Below are 5,805 nucleotides of genomic sequence, written 5' to 3'. Positions count from 1 at the left end.
AATATGCCCCCCCCCCTATAACCCTAACCCTAACCACCACACCAAATGAAAATCAAATACAGAACTTCCACCTTGAATTATACAAAACGATATTACATATCCACAAAAATACCCCAAATAATGCATGCAGGGCCGAATTAGGCCGCTTTCACCTCCTGCTGGCAATCGGAAAAATTGAACCAGGCTGACCCACTCTGCTACCAGCACAAGGCCCTGAAGAGCAACCAGCCCTGCCCAGAGAGTGACCGCCTCTCTCTCTCTCTCTCTTGCTCTCTCACTCTCTCTCTCTCTCTCGCTCTCTCACTCTCTCACTCTCTCTCTCTCACTCTCTGCCCCATCCATCCATCCATCCATCCATTATCTGAACCCGCTTATCCTGAACAGGGTCGCAGGGGGCTGGAGCCTATCCCAGCATACATTGGGCGAAAGGCAGGAATACACCCTGGACAGGTCGCCAGTCCATCACAGGGCACACACACCATTCACTCACACACTCATACCTATGGGCAATTTAGACTCTCCAATCAGCCTAACCTGCATGTCTTTGGACTGTGGGAGGAAACCGGAAACTCTCTGCCCCCCCCCCTCTTAATTTCAATTTCATTAGTTTTATTGGCAGAAAAACTACAGTCATACTGCCAAAGCAATACAAAATGATACTGTACATAGAAACACACAGAAATATGGAAAGCACATAATCTCTCTCCCTCTCTCTCTCCATTCATTTCCGATGACATTCTGACTGCACTTGGCATTTTGTTTGAATGACACCAGTATAATGAACAATTCATCATCATGACATTTATTGACATGACACATGACATGACATATTCAACAATAAGTATACTTATCATGAGTATAAAAAGAAACATAAACACAAAAGTAAGTCCGATCAAGAATTTAAAAAAAAAGCCTGCCCTTCCACTGCCTTGGTTTGTTTTTCTTCCCAATGCACTGCAATTCCAATTTCAATATGAGTCCCTTTTATATTGCAGACCATGACTCTCCACAGGAGAACTATGCCTTGTAGTATGTAGGGACACTGAGATGGCTAAATTATCCTTGGCTGTTGAAAAGTTGAAATCGATCTTGAATGTATGTTCATGTCCAGATTGAATAACCGGGCTATATGCATTTCATCTTTTTACACTACGGCATAAATCTAATGCAATACCATGAGTATATATAGACAATTTCAGCCCAATTTTTGTCGCACCTTATTTCACCTTGACCTTCCATATGACCTTGACTTCTGACCTATATAGTTGAGAAATATATGCCCAGTGTCAAGCTTCAAGTTTATATTTTGTTTGTCCCAATCAGATATAGTTCTCGAGTTATCAGCAAAAATGGTCGCTCTATTGGAAAAAGATGTTGCACAACTTCTGAGATTCCGCCTCCACAAAATTAACCAGAAGAAAAAAGAAACCCCCCAAAAAACCTTGATCAAGAAACTCAACAACCCTCATTGAGGGAGGCTTTATTAATACCTTTAAGTTCTAACTTTGTACTGTTAACTTTGTTTTACGGTACTTTGACTCTAAAACCCCAGAAGGTTACCTTTCAGAAGAAACCAGGATTATGCCTGTAGTCAAAAAGCTTCAAGAATAGAAACCATTTTATTTTGGGTATGTAACTGGTAAATGGTAAATGGTTGGCATTTATGGCATTTGGCTTAATCCAAAGCGTTGTACAATTGATGCTTCTCATTCACCCATTCACCCATTCACACACACACACACTCAAACTGTTCATCCACAGATTCATCAGGATCCTATTGATTCTCCTCACTCTTTAAATTGATCAGTTAAAAAAAAAACTGATTTGTCTTTATGCAATTGTTTGCAATATAACACAAAAATGTGACTTTTATTCTCCATTTCTGATGTAATGTGGCTTATGAGGCTAATGAATGCATTTTCACCGTCAATGTACCCTTCTGGACGTTTCCCGACATTTCCCAAAATGCTTTAGATCCTTCTAGCATCGTGATGTTTTTGTGCTTTAACAAAAATGTTTGTGTGTTTTACCAGTTTTCCCTCTCCGGGGATGACTGAAATATGAAATTGTAGGAAAATGTTAAAAAATGAAGGACGGAAGGTGATTAGCACGGGAACGCAGAGAGGAACGGGGAAACGGTTTACCATGCTTCATGAATGCTTTCATTTTAGAAAGGGTTGTGGCAAAATAGCCATACAGCTCCATAAATACTCTGAATACATGGTCTAAAGCTATGGACCAAACCGGATCAGTCAGGCAAGCTAATGCAAAGCACAGTGGCACATTAGAGCTAGGGCACATTAATGGCATTTGGCAAACACTCTTATTCAGAGTGACGTACAGGTGATTAGACTAAGCAGGAGACAATCCTCCCCTGGAGCAATGCAGGGTTAAGGGCCTTGCTCAAGGGCCCCATTGAGACGGGTGCATGGGGGGTTTGGACCCAAAATGCACGACTCAGAAACAGTAGTGTAGTAAAGTCCCGTCAGGGCTTTATTTGGGGAATATCCAGAGAGCATAGTCAAAAACAAGCAATGTTCATACATGTAAATATCCAGCCAGAAAACCAAAGCGCAGTACTGAGGGAGAAGGCAGTCTCGTAGTCGGTACACCATGCGGGAAGTCTGGTAGCCAGGAAAGCTGTCAGCGGGGCAGAAGTACAGGCGGACGGTAGGCAGGTTCAGGGTCAATGACGGTGCAAGAGTCAAGACCGAAGTCTGCTCCGCGGGGCAAAAGCACAAAAACAGCAGGCAAAGTCATGGGACAGGCAGGCGATGGTCAACAAAACAGAAGTCAATAAACAATGGCCAATAAACAGGCTTGGATCATAATGGGCAGCCAAATGGCTTGACAATACCACTCAAACTATGCCCTGACAAACAGGAGGCAAACAATTTTGCAAAGATAAGACATGAAACTGAGCTTTATATGCAGGTGAAGACAGGTGTAGACAATTAGCTTGAGAGCAGCAAGAGAATGGAAATCAGGTGTGGAGGATTGACAAGTTAACAAGGTAATTAGTAATCGTTAGTAATAAACCTATCCTGCCCTAGCATTAGTAAATTAGTAAATGAAATGCACAAGAAACGTAAGGTAACATGAACACATGATTAGAATGTTAGTATTACCCAATCCTGATCTAGCATTAGTAGATTAGTAAGTAGACAAGGGAAATTGAAACAATTAGGGTGTAAGTGACAGAAAGGGAGAGAGAGAAAGCAGGAATGCAAGATTTGCAGAAAGACATGAAAAAGTGTATGCTAATCAATGACCAACATGGAACATAAATTGTGACATAACAAGTTTGCGAAATATGACAATAAACTAAATAACATGACATGGCAAGACTAACAATTAAATCATAACAACAACTAAACATGAAACATAACATGACATGAAACATAAAAACGTGGTGATACTAGACTAACATAATATGTGACATGACAATAACATAACCAAACGTGACACCAATGGCTGTGCCGGGGATCGAACCTTGCAGGTTTGCAGGTTTGTATAACATACATGTATGTTTGTATACATCCTCCATAGGTACTAGCACAGAGAAAGACGGAGTTCAGCCTTAATGCGGAAAGGTTAGCCTCCCTGGTTAACTCGTTAACACACATTAACAGAAAAGCTACAGAAATGCATTGAGTTGTCAAATAAAAGAGATTGAATACATGTAATAATGAAACGCCGTATCCTTTCAATATTCACACATCCTTTCAATATTCATTCTCATGCTAGCAGACATTCATACATACACTATGCACACATACATACTATACTACTGTTACGACCCACTATAGGGTCAGACCCTGACAGGGTAAATGATAGGGAGATGGAGTGTAGAATGGGGAGGGGGAACGAAATTAACCCTGCAGACCGATGACTAACTCCAGTCCTGTCTGCCTAAACAAACCTTAATAAACCTTGGCTAGTCTTCAAGGGCTTACCGGGCTCGAAGTGGCATGTGGCCGACCCCCGACAGGGGGTATAAAATTCCTACATGGTTTCCCCGATATGGATGTAATTACCCTGAAATTAAAGGGGGCATTTTGCACTTTAACCTCATATTCATAGTTTCATTTCAAATTTAGTGTGCTGGAGTACAGTGCCAAACCATTGTACCACAAATCAAATACTTATGGACCGCACTGTAGAAATGTAATATAAAACTGAATTGAACACAATCTATGCTTACAGTATTGACCAATCCCAGTAGGTGGGTATTTCTGTACACCTCTGTTGCTCAGTCAGTCACAGTAATTAAATGTCGGCGGTGAGGTAGATTATTATTCACTGCTCATTCAGACTGGCTGAATGGGTCCTTGCTAATTAGACTTCATAGAACCGTTTTTATATACTGTATGTTTCTATTTTAATGCCCTTTCACATTTTGTTCTCTTGAAAATACCATCTAATTATCAGACTAGGTGCCTGTGTAAATTACAATCAATGCAAAACATTTGTCTGAAGTAATGAGGTATAGTGAAGTTCACTTTATTGCCTCTCAAGGGAAAAGATTATCTTGGATCAGAATATACATGTACTTTAAATATAAACATGCACTCATCACCCCTCATACTCTATCTGTCCATCTGTCAGTCTGTCTATCAATCTACTGTCTGTCTTTGTATCCATCCATCCATGCACCTCCAGGTGCTTACAAATGAGCATTATTGAAAGAAGGATATGTATGGTTATAATATTTGCATAAAGACACCCAATTAATCTTTCTGGATTGAATTAACTACTACTTCATGAGGAGGCCCTGTTGGTCTCGATTAGATTGCACAAAGATGTCTGAGAGAGTGTAGGGTACATGGGCATCCCCATAATCCTCCCTGCCATCTTAGTCAGTGTAGGGATCTGGGCTTTGAGCAGTGTGGACAAGCTGCCCAACTAACTGACAATGCCTTATCGTAGGATAGACTCAGTGGTTGCCCCACTAGTCGATGGTGTGCTACTATAATAGCCGGGAAACAGTCCCTGAATTTAAATATAGCGCTAAGATTTCACATAACCAACTCTGACAAACTGCCTTAATAAGTAACTGAGGGCAAGAATGTTTTAAATAAATTGAAAGACTTTATCAGTACATCCTATAATAAAAAGAAAAATATATATATAATAAAAGTCTTCAAGAGCTTTGCGGGTAGACAATGGCGTATAAGCGACATATAACTATAGTTAACAGTTTCATGTGGTCAAAACAATATAAAATGTATTTTGATCTACACTCAGTGAGAACTTTATTAGGTATTTTATTAGACTTATTTTTTTAAGTTATTAAATCTTCCGCTGCTGTAGCCTATCCACTCGGAGGTTTGACACGTTGTGTGTTCATAGATGCGCTTCTGCATACCACTGTTGCAATGTGTGGTTATTTACGTTACTGTCGCCTTCCTGCCAGCTTTGACCAGTCTGGCCATTCTCCTCAGACCTCTCATTAACATGGCATTTCTGCCTGCAAAACTGCTGCTCACTGGATGCTTTTTGTTTTTTCACACCATTCTCAGCAACTCTAGAGACTGTTGTGCGCAAAATCCCAGCAGATCAGCAGTTTCTGAGATACTCAAACAACTCCAACAATTACAAGTCAAAGTCACTCAGATCACATTTTTCCCCTCCCTGATGGTTGATGGAGATTATTTTGTGCATTGCACTGCTGCTACACGTTAATAAGTAGGTGTATAGGTGTTCCTAATAAAGTGCTCAGTGAGCGTATACATTCCTTCAATTAACTTGTGCATTATAAAATTCGCCAAACTTCTGCTGGAGTGGCGCCACGGTCGACTCCAG

The sequence above is a fragment of the Conger conger genome, chromosome 11 (assembly GCF_963514075.1).
Source record: "Conger conger chromosome 11, fConCon1.1, whole genome shotgun sequence".
Classification (NCBI taxonomy): Eukaryota; Metazoa; Chordata; class Actinopteri; order Anguilliformes; family Congridae; genus Conger; species Conger conger.
This window is presented reverse-complemented; position numbering follows the sequence as displayed.